Source organism: Gossypium arboreum, chromosome 12 (genome assembly GCF_025698485.1).
Source record: "Gossypium arboreum isolate Shixiya-1 chromosome 12, ASM2569848v2, whole genome shotgun sequence".
Lineage (NCBI taxonomy): Eukaryota > Viridiplantae > Streptophyta > Magnoliopsida > Malvales > Malvaceae > Gossypium > Gossypium arboreum.
In genome coordinates this window covers 46483795-46502942 of record NC_069081.1, presented here as the reverse complement: position 1 = coordinate 46502942, position 19148 = coordinate 46483795, and the positions used below count along the sequence as shown (strand labels likewise).

Sequence of the window (19148 nt, the reverse complement as noted above, 5' to 3'; positions counted from 1 at the left end):
CACGGGACTCGGGATCGTCAAGTCGAAATCGCCCACACTATCAAAGCCCTTTTGGTACACTTTTGGTTGAACTCTGAAAATGGCATGTATAGGACTACCCTTTTGTTATTAGTCAAGTACTTTGGTGTTGTATATATTTGGATAGCCATGCTAAAATGGCTTATGAATTTTGAGCATAGTGGTATAATCATTTTGTATGTATACGGTTATTGAGAGTTGTGGATATACTTGGTAATGATGGGCCATGGGAATGGTTAATCATGATCATATTTTGTGCTATATATGCTAAAGGGCTAGTTGAATCATGGAAACTATGAAATAGGTAAAGTCTACCTTAAAGGCAGATGCTGACAGCAGCAGTGTTGTAAATTAGAAAAATCACTAAAAATAGTAGGAATGGATTTAAATAGTGAATAAATTATGTAATCTAACCTTGATGAATCTACTTTCATATGGAAGTAACGAAACGATCATATGAATAGTATAGTATGAGATGTTAAAGTTTTCGTGGATCAGGACCAGAACGATTTCTGGATCCCCTGATCTGACTTTGGAAATTCCTTATAAATTAACCAGAGATAATTAGAAGTCATGACATATATTTACAGATTCCTTTTTGAGTCTAGTTTCATTAGAAACAAACGGCATAAGTATTGAAGCCCTGTACAGGGAGATATATAAGTCGTAATGCATGAAGGTCAGAGCAGTCGAACCCTAAAACAGGAGAGAATTTAACTAATAAACTGTACTAATTGGCTCAACCAAAAATTCTAGAAAAAAATCTGTAGATGGATATATGAGTCTAGTTTCAGGAAAAATTTACAAAACTGGTTTTCGAGTTTTGGAACTCAAGATATGATTTTTAAGGAGACAGTGACGCAGTTAGCCAGCTTGTTTGGAAATTTTTAAATGGACTGTGAAAGTAAATGAATTAAGTCTGTTAGCACCTCGTGTTTGACTCCGGCAACGGTCTCGGGTACGGGGTGTTACATTGAAATGGCAAGTTTATGTGTGTTTAGATGATGTTTTGGTGCTATGACATTGTGCATATTTGGTATAAATATTTATGTATGAAATGGTATTGGAAATGGCTTGATTTTATGTAAATTTGGGTCCACACGGCCTAGCACACGGGTGTGTGTCTCAGCCGTGTGACCCTGTTTTCAAATTTTGTATGTTTTTCTTGAAATTTTCAAATTAATTCAAATTGGTCCCGAATTGTTTCTAAGTTATTGTTAGGGCCCCAAGGGCTCGATTTAGGGATAGTAAGCATGTATGTGCATGATCTATAATGTGGTTAAGTTATTGATTGATTTAAAGTTTAAATGTTTCCTAGTGTACAGTAATGCTCCGTAACCCTAGTTTGACAATGGAGACAAGTTAGGGGTGTTACATCCTCTCAGTGTCGTGTGTGTTTTTGTAATATCCCGAATTAGGGCCTAATCGGAATAGTGGTTTCATGACCACCAACCCGAGATAGAAATTTTGAGGTTTATGATATGATTGCATGACTGTGTGAAAATTTCGTGACGAAATTCTATGCATAAAGTGGTTAAGTTGAAATTAGGGACTAAATCGAATAATTTGCAAAACTTGCATTCTAGAAGTTTTAGTATGAAATTGCTTTGGAATATTAATGAGGAGGTCTTAAATAGCAATTTGACCAATTTCTAAGTTTATGGACAAAAATTGGACATGGATGGAATTTTTGAAAGTTTAGTAAGGAAGGGCATTTTGGTCATTTGGATATTAAATGAAATAAAAAGGGAAAATAAAGCCAAAATTGACTCATCTTTTTCATGGAGGCCGAAATTAGCATGGAGGAAGCCATGACTAGGGTTTTCAAGCTTTTCAAGCTCAATAGTAAGTCCGTTCTAGCCTCGTTTTTCAAGTTCTTTACGATTTTAGAATCCCGGTAACTTGATTAAGCTTATTCTAGCAATAATTTAAGCTAGGGTTCATATTTGGAAAAATACCCGTAGGTGAAATGTGCTTATTTTGATGTTTTATGGTAGAATATGAAGGCTGAAATTATGTTAAACAACTTTTGCTAAGCAGTTTTAAGCAAAAATGAGTAAAACGACTTAATCGGTAAAAGTTGTTATTGTTCATAACTATGTGTTAGAGTGAGAATTTGATGTTCCCATAGAAGGGAAAAATGATCAGCATGTCATAAAACATAAGAATAATTGATGAAGTTTAATTCCTGAGCCTAGGGGAAAAAGTGTAAATATGCAAAAGTTTAGGGGCAAAATTGTAATTTTTCCAAAGTTTGAGTTAAGGACTGTTTTGAATATTACATTAATTAAATAAGTAAAATATGATGTTTTAGATCCCGAAAAATGAGATTTGAATCTAGAATGGGAGAAAAATCAAAAATTGGAAAAGTTGGTAAAATGGCCGTTTTAGTATCGAGGTAAGTTCATATGTATAATAAGCATTAATTTATGCATGTTTCAATGTAAAATTGATATATTTACTATGATTGCCGAGGTGTTGAAAGTAAGTATAATTATGATGATTTAAATGTTCAATATTAATTCGACATGGAAATGAGAAAGTATGTAAGTTTGTATGTAAATAATATATTATCTTTATTATGTTTTTGTATTTCAGCATATTTTATGTACTGTAGCTGATTTTTGAATCATAATTGACTATTGGAAGTATGGAATCAAGTACTAGAAAGAGAGAGACATCCTGGTTGAACCTTCAAAAAGATTGGATGATACAGATGGTATGTAGCTAGGTCACATGTATAGTGTTGAGTGCACATCATGTGTACAAGAGAGCTACGAGACATTATGATGTAGCTAGGTTGCATGGGTGATACTATGTGTACACCATGTAGACAAGAGAGCTGCGAGATATATGTAGCTAGGTCGCATGCGTGGTTCCAGGTAAAGGACACCATGTAGACAAGAGAGCTACGAGATAAATTGGCTAGGTCACATGGGTGGTACTAAGTGTTCACCATGTGTACAAGAGAGCCAAAATTATGTGTACAATCGAGCTAGGTCACATGAGTGGTGCTAAGTAAAGGCCACTATGTGTACAAGAGAGCTTCGATTTTAAAGGTGGGTTGTGTGCGATACCATCGCGTATCTGTTATTATTCTAAAGTGTTCAACTGCGAAATTGATTAAATGAAATTGTGTATGACTTTGTGATGATAAGTGTAAGTATATATGTGTGTAACTTATGAGCAATATGCTCGATATGTGATTGGAAATTGGAAAGATTGTTATGGGAAAGTGATGAATATAATTGAAGTGTGAAAGATCAAAATTGACAATAAAACTGTTCTCGATAGTTGTAGTGACGTGAATCTAAAAATTTACCAAAAATAGTAGAAATTGAATCAGAGATTGAATGAGATATCAAATTAGAGATTAATGAGTCTATTTTCATATAACAGAAATAGAGCAAGTAAAGGAATTCTATATTATGAGATATTTAAGTTTTTGAGAGACTGGTTCAGAATGACTACGTGATCCCCTATTTTGACTTGAAAAAATCATTAAAAATTGTAAAATATAATTATGGGATATAATGTATATCTTTGAAATTCTTAATGAGTCTAGTTTCAAATGAAATAAACAAGAACATTCTTTTAATTCTGTACAAGGAGAAAATTGATTCGTAGTGAATAGTGGTTAGAACAGTTGAGCAGTGAAATAGGGGTAACTTCAATGAATAAAATGTACTAATTGGACAGACCAAAAATTATGAAAATTTTATGGTAATAATATATGTGAATCTAGTTTCAAGAAAAATTAACGATTTGTAATTTGGAGTTCTGTAGCTCTAGAAATAAATAATTTAGTTGCTGGTACTCTGCTAGATAGCTTATTTTGAACCTGTTTATGATTGTAATAGTGAAAGTATGTGTGTTTGTGATGGTAATATTCTGGGAACATACTGTGACTTTGTTTAAAGTATGATAATGTATTATTTTTTAATATTTACATACTTACTTACTAAGCTATAATGCTTACTCCCTTCCTTTCCTTTTTCCTATAGTGTCGCAAATGTTAGCTCGAGTTGGAGGTCGCTGGAGGTTAAATCACACTATCAAACTATTGATCGATATATAAAGGTATTAAAGTATTTTAAGTCTTTGGCATGTATGGAGACTCGTTTAATTGTTATTAAGTTGCTAGGAATTGGCTTTAAATACTGACCTATATTATTTGAAGGTCTCTATTGTATAAAGTCATTTAATGTAGATAGTCTTGATTATGTTATTAATTAAATGATGCAATTTATGAATGTGCATGCTTGCCTATGTGTGTGGTTGAATTAAAGCATAATATGGGCCTTGTAAGCTCTTTTTAAGGGACAACTTGAATGTGTTTGAAAAAGTTTTAAATTAGAGTGAAATTATGAATCAATTTTTATACGATGATTAGTGATTAAGTCCAGTAATGCCTTGTACCCTGTTCTGGCGTCAAACACGGGTAAGGGGTGTTATAGTTTTTGTCTTCCTTTCTCTACTAATTTGACGCCTTATCATCTTAAAATCCATATTCACTTCTTATTTCTTCGGCCTGGATTATGTGTGCCTCCAAAGTCTACTTCTAGTCTACATGTTTGTTGATTAAAGGTGAGTTCTATTGGAACATTGGAGGGAATGATGTGAGCATTGGGAAATTGAAGTCCTTGAAAGGATCCGATAAACCTAAAAAATACTTATAAACTATTATTGCATCATTTGCCAAATATGAGAGGAATAATTGCCATTTTTAAGCAAAAAGTGAGCTTTTGGATGTCCAGAAAGTTGCTCAAGAAATGAATAGCTACTTTGTTTTGGTGTCGACTACGGTGTGATCTTTAGTTGTGTGATCCATTGTGCGAACCAGATGCATCTTAGCCGTTGAAAGTTGATTAGCAAAACATGGTGTGTTGTTCTATCGATAATGCCACGTGTAATAGGAAACAACCTACAAAATTGTTTCAACTGGTTTCATTCCATTCTAGGTCATAACATTAGACACTTTCCACAGCATCTGAAAATTTCCATTTTCATGAAAGCATGGATAGAGTGGTGCCTTGGAATGGCACCTACGAAAGTAAAGGTAAAACGTCAAATGTTATTCAAAATGGAAGAAAAAGAAAGTGTAGGAAAAGAAAATTTTCCATTTTTGTTTCTGGTGAAGGGTTTTGTCTTTGTTTCAAATATTCAGAATTGAATGGAAGTGGTCTAGAAACAATGGTAGTAAAGATTTACTATGTGATAAGGTATTTGGGGAATAGGGAATTGGAAAGTGTAAGGGATTCAACAAGTCAGAGGGTTGACAAAATAGGCGATAATGTTGAATTTAATTTGAAAGACCAGGCGATTGCAAGCATTAAGTCTAATAATGTGGGATTCTCAAATAATAACAGAGAAGAGAATGAAGAATTAGATGGGAGTCATGACTTTGATGGAATTTTAATGGTAGAAATGCAGTGGGCATAACAGCAACAAACATTCAAGGTATGAAGTTTGAGTCATTATCTAAAGCTATCTTATTTTACTTGACCTATACACATAATATGGGCTTTAGTGTGAGATTTGGAAGTGATAAAGAGAGATCGTCATGCAAAGGAAGTTATTATAAAGTATTTATTATGCAATAGATAAGGAGAGAGATATAAGAAATGGATGAATAATGAGAAAATGGTGCAAGAGCCAAGAGTAATGATCATAACCGATTGCAAGGCCCAAAATAGGTTTTCACGTAATTCGATAACACATAGATGGGTAGTCAGTAAATTTGAAAAGGATCACAACCATGAGATGGTAAAACAACCACAAAAGAGTCTCATAAAATCTAATCGTTTAGTTTCTAAAGGTGAGAAAGTAGAAGCAATGGAAATGAAAAGATTTGGTATTCTACCATGTCAGATGATGAATTTCTTTATTGATCGAGTGAGGGGCTTCAGTAATATAAGTTTCACTAGGAAAGATATTGTGAATAAGCTACATGTGAAGGTAATGAAATCAATTGCACCTAATGATGCAAATGTTGTGTTAGTAAATTTTTAGGGGGAAAATGACTGATCTTGGATTCCATATGGACTATGTATTAAGCTTAGATAAGCGTCTCAAAAAACTTTTCTAGGCAAACTCAAATAGTTGGGTTGATTATGAATACTTTGGAGATGTGGTTACATTTGACACAACATAAAAGAAGAATGGGTATGATCTTCATTTTTTAGTTTTCATAGGAATTAACAATCACCATTACACTATAGTATTTGTGTAACACCCTTTTGCCCACCGGGACGACCGATGAACCTGGTGTTACCCAAAATACTAAGGTCAATGTGTAATTTCAGGAAACAAGGTTCACCTCTTATGCCATACTAAGAATGAGAATTAGCGATCAGGGTCTAACCACAGACACATACGACAAAAATAAGTGAAAAGGTAGTAGTGCTCAAAGGTTACTTAAGCAAACTTTGGATTGGTTGAACTTAACCCAAAAGCATATATATGAATTTAAAAAAAAAAATCATTTTCCAAGGGTACTGATGATCGAAAAAATACAACATCCAATCAACTTATACAAAAACTTAACATGAATATATATAATTTTCAACAAGATGCAACAAAACAATGCTCTTAGTTGGCCAAGGTTGCAAGCTGTCATGATATGTACATGTTACAAAAATAAAAAAAAGGAATAACTCACAAATGAGGTTGCAATCTGGCTAAGTCCCTTTCTTTAAGTCCAAAGTGAGACCTAAGGTACTTGAAAACAGAATGAAGGAAACTGGGTAAGTTCAAATTGAACTTAGTGAGTTCTAGGAATATAACCTTCGAATCGAAGGCTAATAAATTAATTCAAAAAAATAAAGCTCTCAAGCATAACATGTGAACAACCCAAACACACAAACATGCTAGTCGCATCTAATATTTCATCATATATACATTATATATCAACTCAATTTCATACCAATTATCACATATCAATGAATTTATAGAACTTTCTATTCTATTCAATTTAGTCCATGTCTTGATATTTAATCTAAACCATAGCACTTCGATTCAATAATCCATTAACGACTCCCCTCTATAATATATTATGTAAAATAACATAAATATGCAGTAATTATATGGGTCTCGAATTATAATACCCCTGACCCATCTTCGTTGTTGGATTAAAGTTATAGAGTATTACAACAAATCAAATAACATCATTAAACCATTCAAACATTAATTTCAATATCAATATCCAATCCACATATTAAGAATAACTTAAAATACACTTACAGGTCTTAAATTGAACTTACGAGACCTTAAAAATAGTTTGAAAACAATTAGGGACTAATATGAAACAAAACAAAATTATGGAAAAAATGTAAAAATTATGAAAATGGTGGTTACACGGCCATGTTACAAAGTCCAGATTCTGTGGCTCAGAAACATGGTCATGTGGCCAAATTGTGTACAATTTGAAATTTGGGTCACACAGCTATGTTGCAGCCCGTGTGCCCACCCATGTACAAATCGAAATAAGGTCACACGGTCATGTCATAAGTCATGTTCTAGACCGTGTAAGTATTTGAAATAAGGTCACACGACGGTGTCTTCAGATCGTGTAACAACTTGTGACCGTGTGAAATAAACATGCATCAAAATTTAAATAGTCCACACGATCGTGTGGTGTGACCATGTGTGTTACACAATCGTGTGACAGCCCGTGTACACCTAAAATAGCTTCCAAAGCAAGGCAAACTAAACCAATTTCTTAGGTGCCATGCCAAACCAAAAATAAGCATTCATATACCTTCAAAACACATTCAAACAAACTAAAAACATACCAAAACATACAACCTAAGTGCCTAACCAATATGCCCTCAATGGCACCACATTTTATACATAAACCAATTCACATTCAAAGCTGACAAATATAGACTTTAAACACATACTAAACTTACCAATTCATACCTTCCATTCATGTTAAATTCTACCATAACCTATCCATTCATAAGTGGCTTAATCTAAAATGACCAAATCATCTACATATAGACCTTTACAAACCATATCCCAAAAACATATATAAAAGTGAGCCAAAATCAAGTTTACACAACATCATCCAAGTATAAAATGCACCACAAGTAATAAATATCCAAAACATATACAAGACACCAATTACATGCCATATAACCTAAAGGTAAGCTTTTTAAAATCTACCGATAAATATCTAGATAGTGTGATCTTTAGGTTGATCCGGTCACTCGATTCCACAAAACGTTATCTACAAAGAAATAAGAAAAATGACATGAATAAAGTTCAATAGAGCTTAGTAAGTTCAACGGTTGAAACGATAAGATTTACCTTATAAGCATATCAAATATACAATAATAAACAATAATCATGTCAACCACAACCATTCAACAGGTTCATCTTTATGTTTATAAACATATTGTATAACTGATTAATCAAACTAGATCATTCAATACCAATTCATTTATACATTCAGAAGATCATGTATACATTTATAAGATTAAATAACAAATCATATAACCATTGAAAACCTTCCCGATGAAAAATATGGTTGAGTCAATGCGAGTTTCGGTTTAGGATCAAACTCAGCCTCAAAAGCCAGTTTAGCAGGCCGCTAAGAGCCGTGGTTAAAGGGCACTGGGCAAAGGTACGATTCAAATTGAGGCGAGACAGCCTACTTTGGTTTATGTGGCAATGCGCCATGAGCACAAAGATGCGACTGATGTGATAACTGGTATGTTTACTATGCATTCACATCCTTATTTTGCTTTGATTGACTGTGGTTCCACGCACTCATATATTTCTAGTAATGTAACAGGTAATTTGGGGATTTTGACTGAGGACACTAGTAGTATGGTTTTTGTGATTAGTCCATTGGGGCAGTCAGTTTGAGTCAATAAAGTATTTAGGAGTGTCCGTTTGAGGTTCAGGGGTTTGTTTTTCGGCTAATTTGATGGAGTTGCCATTTAGAAAGTTCGATTTTGTACTAGTTATGGGTTGGTTGGTAGAGCATCGAGTTGGATTAGATTGTGACTCTAAGAGGGTGACGCTTAAGGTTGGGGATGGTGAGGAAGTGTAGATGGTCGGCAAGCATCTAGATTACCTCTCCAATGTAATCTCCGCTATGATGGCCAAAAAGTTGGCCTGAAAGGGGTGTGATGTGTATTTGGCTTTTGGGGATCTGTAACAGCCTGATTTTGGGCTTAGTCGGAATGGTGGTTTCGGGACCACAAATTTGATGGTCGAGAAATTATTTTTAATATTATTTTGGAGTTATAGCATGATTTTATGGGTACATGAAAATTTTGGTGAATTAATTTTAGTGTTTGTGAGCTTAATTGAGAAAAAAAAGACTAAATCGCATAAAAGGCAAAAGTCTTGTTTCGCTAGCTAAATTTGTTAAATAGCTAGAAAACCATAATTAGGGGTCTTTAAAGAGCAAATAGACCTTAAAGAAAGGCTTGGCCGGCCATAGAGACAAAGAGATAAAAATTTTCAATGGTTAGGTAAGTTTGGTGACTTATTTTGACTAGTAATATAATAAAATAAAGAAAAAAAGGTATCATCTTTCATCTTCCTTCTTCCCCACCAAAAATACCAGCAAAGAGGGGTTTTGAAAGCTCAAAAATATTAGCAACTTATATCCCTTACAAGTAAGTGATTTTTATGGCTTTTCCTGATGATTTTTGTACTTTTGGGACCCTTGTAGCATAGGCTAACTAATGAGGGGAATATTTTGCAAAATGGTTGAAAGTTTTCCATGAGAGTATTTATGTTATTAGCTGAAAATTTATGGAAGAAAATGAATCATGGTTGTAAAATAAACAACTTTTGTAAAAGGATTTTCATGAAAACACCTAATATGGACCATTTTGTAAAGTTTGTTAAATGGATAGGGATTGTGTGAAATAATTAGAATTTTGAGTTGCTACAAGAGTAATAAAGGTTGGGCTAGGCTTGGTTAATAAGGAAATTTGATAAAAATCATTTTACGAGCTTAGAGACAAAATCGTAATTTTTGTGAAAGTCTAGAGGTAAAATGGTCATTTTGGCAAAGTATGAATTGTAGAACACTTAATTTAATGGATGATTAAATGATTAAATTTTATTATTTTAGATAAAAAATTGAGATTCGAGCTTAAATCGAGAAAGTACGTGGTTTAGGACAAAAAGGGAATAATTAGCCGTTTTTGCATTCGAGGTAAGTCCATGTGACTAAATAAGCATGTTATCCATGTTATTGTTAATATACTTGAAATCTATCTTGCTATGATTGTATTGAATTATATGTTGATGATATTGAGTATGAGAAAGTGATGCCAAATGTTAATAACATTTATATGATGATTGAATACATTAGAAATTTGATAGAATATGATATTCCATTGAAACGAGTAAGATGTGCGTAAATATTACAACTTTATTGTTATTATGCATTTAATGATTTATTTTGCATAAAATGTTTGAATGTGGCTATGAGTAATGTATGATGAGATTAATACGGGAAACTCCCAGTTGAATCGTAATAATAGGTCGGATATTCATGCCATGACGCTAGGGATATATAAGAGCTAGTGTAAGACTGTGTCTGGGACATGGCATCAGCCTCGATATATGAGAGCTAGTGTAAGACTATGTCTGGTACATGGCATCGGCTCGATATGTGTCAGTGTAAGACCATGTCTGGGACATGGCATCGACACCAATATATGAGAGCTAGTGTAAGACCATGTCTAGGACATGACATCGGAACCGATAGATGAGAGCCAGTGTAAGAGCATGTCTAGGACATGGCATCGACCTCAATATACGAGAGTCAGTGTAAGACCATGTCTCGGACATGGCATCGACTTTGATGTCTGAGCCAGTGTAAGACCATGTCTGGGACATGGCGTCGGCACCCCTATGCTTGAGGCTTATTGAATATCTTATAGTAATCTAAATGGTTCAACGGGAAATTTACGGTTTATGTCGGAATAAGAGAGGTTATGACCATGTTGTGAATGGTACAAGTACTTACATGAAATTCATAAAATGCGTGCTCAATTTATGTTGTATGATTTGTAAGGAATAAATTGAGTAAGCTATGTTTATGATCATGTTGAAAGGGTACAGGTATGTACTAAAAATTCATGAGTGATGAGCTCTTTGTATATTGGACTTTTGGTAAGAATGTAAATAAGTAAGTCATACCTATGAGAATGACTTTGTGACGACCTTGTAAATATTAGGTCAATACCTATGGTGTATAATTATGTGGTAAATTTGATGGATGATTATGTGTGAGGCTTTTAGGTTGAATTAAATTGGGACATGATATGTTTATCCCTTCACCTTGTGGCCTAATGAATATGAAAAGAGAAATTGATTGGCATAAAAGCCTATTTAAAGATAACTATGAAAAGGTAAAATTAGCGTTGAAACAATTTTGGACAGTAGCAGCAGTCCGAATTTGAAAATCCACCAAAAATTGTGGAAATAGAATTAGGGCTGAATAAAATATGAAATTAGAGCTTATTGAGTCTAGTTTCATATAGAAGAAATGTTGTAAGCAAAAGTTCATATTATGAGATATTTGAATTGTTGTGAGACAGAGTCAAAATGATTTTAAAATCCCCTCTTCCGACTTGGGAAAATCATTAAAAATTGTAAAACAATAATTATGGGTTATAATTTATATTATTAGAATCCTTAATAAGTATATTTTGAAAATAAACAAAAGGGAACATAATTTGAATCCTGTATGAGGAGATAATTAATTTTTACTGAAGAGGGGTCGGAACTATCAGACAACAAAATAGGGGTTGACTTTAAAGAATAAACTGTACTTATTGGATAAACCAAAAATTCTGAAATTTTTATTGTAAAAATATATGTGAATCTAGTTTCTGGAAAAATTAGCGGATCTTAATTTGGAGTTTCGTAGATCCTGATATAAATAATTTAGTGACTGTAACTAGAGAAAATAACTTGACTTGAACATAAGCAAAAGCTCAAATATTGTGGTATTGCCTTGAGAAGCAAGTTGATAAATTGCTTATTAATTTCATAAGGTCTTACTAAGTTATAAAGCTTACTCCCTTGCTTTCCTTTTCTTTAGTGTTAACAGGTTAACTCGGGGTTGGAGATTTGTCGGAGGCAGCACCACATTATCAAACCATCACCTTTGGAATATTGATATATATATGTTAAGTGCCTTCAAGTGAATGGCATGTATAGTGACTTGGTTTTTTATTTTTATTTTTTTTGATATGTATTAACATGACTAGCCAAATGTATTGGCCTATATTGAGTTATTTGTATATGGCCATGAAGGGTGGCTCATATTGATTATGGTTTGTGAACCTATCTATCTATGCTATGTTCTAATGCTTGTGATGTGATTATGCTTGTTGGTCATATATGGTTGGTGTTATGAAATATGTGCATGATGAATGTTTTATGACCAATCTAAATGGTCATGGCCATGAATTAAATGTGTAATATAGAAATAAAGATGTGAAGGATTAAGGGTAACTTAAAGGCTTGGAAAATAGCCTAAGTGTTGGCCACACGGGCTGAGACACGACCGTGTGTCTCAACCATGTGGGGGATATGGCCTTAGCACACGAATGTGTGGCTTGGCTGTGTAGTTCAAATTATTCGTCGATGTCATAAACAGAGAGTTACACGGCCTAAGGATATGGGCGTGTCAAAGACACACGGGCGTACCCTTGTGTCCACACAGGCGTTGACCTTGTTTCATGAGAATAATTTTTTAAGTTTTTCCCAAAACTTTCCAAAGTTCTCGGTTTAGCTCCGGACCTCTCCCAATGTATGTTTTGGGCTTCGTAGACCCAAATAAGGGATGATATGCTTGCGTATAATTATTTTTTATTTAAATGAAATTTTATGGCGCGATTTTACATGATTGTTTGTGTTTAAGTCCAGTAATGCCTTGTACCTTGTCCCGACGTAGGACACGAGTAAGGGGTGTTACAGGATCAGTTGTGGAAGATATTCGCACTATAGAATTTTTTAGACGTGTTTTTTGAGGAATTGTTGAGGTTACCACCAAATAAGGAGGTTGAGTTCAAAATTGAGTTTTGCCGAGACAGCTTCACTATCCATCGCTTCTTACAGTATGACACCAAAGGAGTTTAAAGAGTTAAAATTGTAGCTTCAGGAACTTCTGGATAGGGGGTTTATTCGACCTACTATGTCTCCATGAGGAGCACTAATTCTTTTTATAATAAAAAAAAGACAGTTCTATGAGGATGTGTGTGGATTACCGCCAATTGAACAAATTAACGTTAAAGAATAAGTACCTACTTTCGAGGATTGATTATCTGTTTGATCAGTTTCATGAGGCGTCAATGTTTTTGAAGATTGATTTTCATTCTAGATATCATTAGTTGAAGGTAAATGAGACTGATGTGCATAAGACTACCTTTAGGACTCATTGTGGGCATTATGTGTGATATCCCAAATTACGGCCTAATCGGAATAGTAGTTTTGAGACCACAAATCCGAGATAGAAATAATTATTTCATAATTATTTTGAGGTCTATGATATGATTGCATGATTGTGTGAAACTTTCGTGAAGAAATTCTATGCATAAAGTGCTTAATTTGAAATTTGGGACTAAATTGAATAAGTTGCAAAACTTGCATTCTAGAAGTTTCTAGTATGAAATTGCTTTGAAATATTAATTAGGAGGTCTTAAATATCAATTTGACCAATTTCTAAGTTTATGGACAAAAATTTGGACATGGATGAAATTTTTGGAAAGTTTAGTAGTAAGGGCATTTTGGTCATTTAGTTATTAAAATGAATTAAAAACAAAATTAAAAGCCAGTTTTTGTCCATCTTCTTCATTAGGCTGAAATTTCAAGGGTTCTCCATAGCTAGGGTTTGTTTCAAGCTTCCAAGCTCCATAGTAAGTGATTCCAAGCCCTGTTTTTAATGTTCTTTACGTTTTTGGAGTCCCGGTAACTTGATTTAGCTTATGCTAGCAATAATTCATCCTAGGGTTCGTATTTGGAAAAATACCCATAGGTGAAATTTGTGTATTTTGGTGTTTTATGATAGAATTTGAGGTTTTAAATTATGTTAGACAACTTGTGCTACTCGATTTTGAGTGAGAACGAGTAAAAGGGCTTAATCGGTAAAAATACCTAATGGTCATAAGTACATGTTAGAGTGAGAATTTGATATTTCCATAGAAGGGAAAAATGATCAGCATGTCATAAAACATAAGAAAATAGGATGAAGTTTAATTTACAAGCCTTGGGGCAAAAGTGCAAATATGTGAAATTTAGAGGCAAAAATATAATTTTGCCAAAGTTTGGTCAAGGACTGTTTTAATAAATGTGAGTATTAAATAAGCTATTTTTTTTATTATAGATCAAGAAGAACAAAATCCGGAGTTAGACCGGGGAAAGAAAAAGATAGTGGACTAAATCGATATAGTTGATCGTATTTTGTTTCGAGGTAAGTTTGCGGTAAATAAATGCAATATTCTATTATTTTATGTTAATTTTGTTAATTTTCAGCATGTGTATATTTATTTTATGAAATTATTCAAAGAAGACTCAAGCATGAATTGATGGAGAAGTAATTTCAGAAAGTCCCGGTTGAGCCTTAGGAATGTGTCGGATACAAATGTCATGACATTAGGGTTCAAGGATACCATGAAAGACCATGCCAAGACATGGCAATTGGAAAGGTTTCTAAGGCAAGGATATCATGTAAGACCATGTCAAGACATGTTATTGATAAGTTACTATAAGGCAAAGGTCCCATGTAAGACCATGCCAAGGCATGGCATTGGTGAGTTCATAAGGCAAGGATACCATGTAAGACCATGTCAAGACATGGCAATGGTAAGTTTCAAAAGGATACCAAGTAAGACCATGACAAGCCATGGAAATGGTAAGGTACCCATGTATCCTTAGTATTCCAAGTGGTTCAACGGGAAAATTTAAAGAGAATATCAAGGTAAGGTAAGGTAAGATGAGTTATACTAAAAAGGTAAGACAAGTTCATGCTAGAAGAGCAAAGGTAAGTACATAATGTTCATGTATGCTTGATAAGGAAAAAGGTAAGTAAAATGTATTAATAAATTTGATTAAGTAAGTAAGTATTTAAGTAAATGAGTAAGTGAAGAAGTTTAAAATATGTCTATGACAATTAATGAAGTTACATTAAGTATGCCAAGTAGTAAGATAATTCTTATGAATGTTGTTATTTATTTGCATGCAAACTTACTAAGATTAATGCTTACCCCTTTTATTTTCCTTCTTTTTATTGTTTTGTCAAGCTAACTCGGGGATCATAAAGTACGTCGGAGGTCCGGGCACACTATCACGAGGATTATTTTGGTATAGCTAGACGTTTCATTTTGAGTATGACATGTATAACATCGTAGCCGTTTTGTGTGTATGATCTTATGATATGGCTGATGAATGGTATGTAAATGCTTGATAATGATTAGCTGTTGGAATGGCCAGTCAAAGACATGTTTGGTGTTATGTATGCCTAAATGTTAGTTATTCCATGGAAATCATGAAAAAGGTGAAATTAGCTTTAAAACAATATTGATAATGTTCATGGAATAAAACTAATTATTATGAAGTATATACATGTATAATAACACATAAAAATATTACATAAAATAGTGTACAATCATATGGAAATTCAAGTACCCCAAATTACAACAAATAATTAACCAACAATACAAATAACACAATTAACATGTACATTAGAAATAATATAAATGACCGAAAAGAAAAGAATAAACCTAACATGTACAGGCAAATAAAAATCTAATTTAAAATTATAACACAAATCTTGCAAATTACTTAATGGAAATCAAAACAAACTAAAAAGAACAAATAGCATAAATAAATAAACTATGAAAAAAAAAGAAATAAAGACTCATATGTGACTCATTTAATTTCGCAAGAACCATATTTGAAATTATTCCCAATCTTAAAACATTGTATGGAAATAAGGATTAGAATGCCAAAATTTACAAATCTGATGAACAATTTAAAAAATAGAGAATAAAGCAATTTAGGTGCAAAAGGGGACCAGATCTTGATGCAGTGCAAAGAGGAGGGACCTGCTGCGTAAAAATACCATTCCAGGCGCAAAGGAACAGAATAGGTGAATCAGGGGAAAATTGAAAGCTCGCGCAAAGGAAAAGGATCAGACGCGCAATTTTCCCCATTGCCCCAATCAGGCGCATACCCGGCCTACCAAAACGGGCTGACACGCGAGTCATTGTGCTAGGAAACGGCACCGTAATGAAGAAAACCCATTGGCCTTCATTTACCCTTTTATTTTCCAGAACCAAGACACTTTCATTCATTTTTCAAATTAGAACACATTTTTTGCTAAGGTTTTTCCACAGGCGGCTGAATCACCATCAGATCTGGTGTCCAGCAGCACGCGAAACCACTCCCGACTCCTGCTGTAAATACTCGACCACCTATTGAAGAGCTTGGTGAGTATTTTCCCTTCCTTCTTCCTTGTTTGAATGAAGTTTTCAGATCTCAAGTTATCTTTCTTTATTTTTTTTTTAAAAAAAATGAAAATAGATTTGTAAAATAAATTGAGTTCCACTATTATGTGACCTCTTGCTCTTATATTTGCATGGAAAACTTAGAGCTTTCCTTGTCCTTGAGTTATATAAAAAACGAGCAAACACATAGGGAAATAAAGAGAAGATAAAAAAACGAAAGAAATCAAAAGAGAAAAAAAATGAGATCACCTCTACTGATTCTAAATCGCTTTTCTCTCTTCTATGCGTGTATAATGTACGTGTAAAGTATATTCTGTGTAAAAAATCTGGAGTACAGAATGAGGCTCTTTATAGCCTAGATTTACAGAATAATAATATATATATAAAAATGAAATTCTATTTTCATTGCTGTCAATTCTGTTATCCTTCTTCTCGTCTATTCTAATGCAGGGATAGAGCAACGGCTATACGGAAAAAATTTGCTCGTGAAAGTCGTGATTGCAGCACTGGTGTGTTCCAGAAACCTCTAGTGCTTTCAGCTGCTGAGATTCCCCTTTTGGGGTTCTTTCAAGTTTGGGCCTTTTTGCAAATTGGGCTCATTGGTCTTTGGGCCTTTGTATATGTTTGGGCTATTTGTTAGTGTTTATTTAAGGTTGTAAATGGACTATTGGAACTTTATTTAAGTTTATTTGACTAGCTATTGAATATATAAAGACCCGGGAAAAATTGGTTGACTACAGCTGCCCCTCTTTGCTCATTGGCGTGCAACGGGAATAGAGCAAAGATTTCAAAAGAACCGATTTTGCTTGGTCTTATTGAATTTTGGCTTTTTGGCTTTTTGGTGCTTCTCTTTTCCAAACACCTTTAGGAAGATGAGATTAAATCTGTTCTATTGTCGATACATGGAAATAAAATTCCATTTTCAATCTGCTCTACTGCAACTTCAGGGAAATAAAATCTTCAATTCTCAATCTGCTTCCTTGTTATCTCAGAAAGATAAGACTCATTCTTCAACCTGCTCTTTTGCTACCTCAGAGAGATAAGGCTTGGTAATAAAATCTACTCCATTGCCAATACATGGAGATAAGACTCACCATCTGTGAAGATCTGCTCCGCTGCAACTTCAGGGAGATAAAATCTTTAATTCTCAGTCTGCTTCCTTGCTACCTCAGAAAGATAAGACTCATTCTTCATCCTGCTCTCTTGCTATCTCAGAGAGATAAGGTTTGATGGTAACATCTGCTCCATTGCTGATACATGGAGATAAGATTCACCATCACAAAGATCTACTCCGCTGCAACTTCAGGGAGATAATATCCTCAATTCTCAGTCTGCTTCCTTGCTACCTCAGAAAGATAAGACTCATTCTTTAACCTATTCTCTTGCTACCTCAGAGAGACAAGGCTTGGTGGTGAAATCTGCTCCATTGCCGATACATGGAGATAAATTTCACCATCTGCAAAGATCTGCTCCGCTGCAACTTCAAGGAGATAAGATCTTCAATCTTTACCAATGTTGCTACATTGCCCTCCAGGGGACCTATCCTGTAGACTCCGTTTTAATATGCACATGTTTATGCCAAATAATTAGGATGCTATGATCAAAATGACCCAGTGCACCTAACTAAATGTGTTATGAAAAAAATGAGTATGATTCCATTTTAACAAATTAAGGTATCGTCACTCGTTGCTCATTAATATGCTATTACTGACGCATTTGCTCAACCATCTTCTTGAAGGAGTATCCCAAAGAAACAACCTATCTCATCTGGCGAACTTGCCCCATTGTAATTCCAATGTTCCTTCTACTACTGCTTTTGAGACAAAACATTAATCTGCTACCTCACTTCTCAGGTGTTATAGCCAAATGTGCATTTCTGCTCTCTGTATGAATGTCATTTCCTTTTTTCGAGAATAAAATTGTATCATCAATACTATATCCTACCTATTTTCTTCATTATCATTTGGACAGAAATCTCAAAGAGGCGATTTATCCCAAATATCTCCTTAAACTTGAGCATATTCCAAACAATTATCTCACTTCAGATTCTTGCATGATCTAGAAACTCCTAGAGTAATATGCAAAACTTCTATTGTGAAAACATCACTAATTCATTCATCATTATGTCAATACAACATACTTGCAATCAAATCATGATAATGAAAAAGAGTGGAAATTAATCTTGAATTAAAAGTAAATTATCAAAAGAATAACAATGGCCATTAATTTGGGAATGTATATCTTGAAAAAGATAGGATAAAGATAACCAATTTACTGAAAGTGAAGACTAGGTACCCATGTTATCGCAACCCGAGCTTCTCTGGACAAACTTCTTGAAGACTAATTCAAACTCAACATGTGTTTAAGAGATCAGAAGCACTTTGTCAATGCCCCAAGATGCAACACATCCCTTTTATGGTTAATTCAAGTATACCAAGATCACCACCCCCTCAATTTGAATCCATATTTGAGCCGCCATTTTCGGGTTTTCAACTCAAATCCCCTTTGGTCACAAGGCGCCCTTTATAGGTTTTCACCTTGGCCTCTCCTTTTTCTCTTTTTTTTTTATTATTGAGTCTCAAAGTGCCCTTTGCGGGTTTTCACCTTGGCTCTTTCTATTTTTATTTGGTCCTAAAGCGCCCG

At 34.1% G+C, this 19148-nt stretch overlaps 1 long non-coding RNA gene across 1 annotated transcript; it reads left to right on the top strand.

The window, feature by feature from the left end:
• The first annotated feature begins 16151 nt into the window (after window positions 1-16151).
• Window positions 16152-17218, top strand: LOC108477124 (uncharacterized). Its single transcript, XR_001870195.2, has 2 exons — window positions 16152-16487; window positions 16956-17218. It is a non-coding gene; the product is annotated as an uncharacterized LOC108477124 (long non-coding RNA).
• Window positions 17219-19148: the final 1930 nt, after the last annotated feature.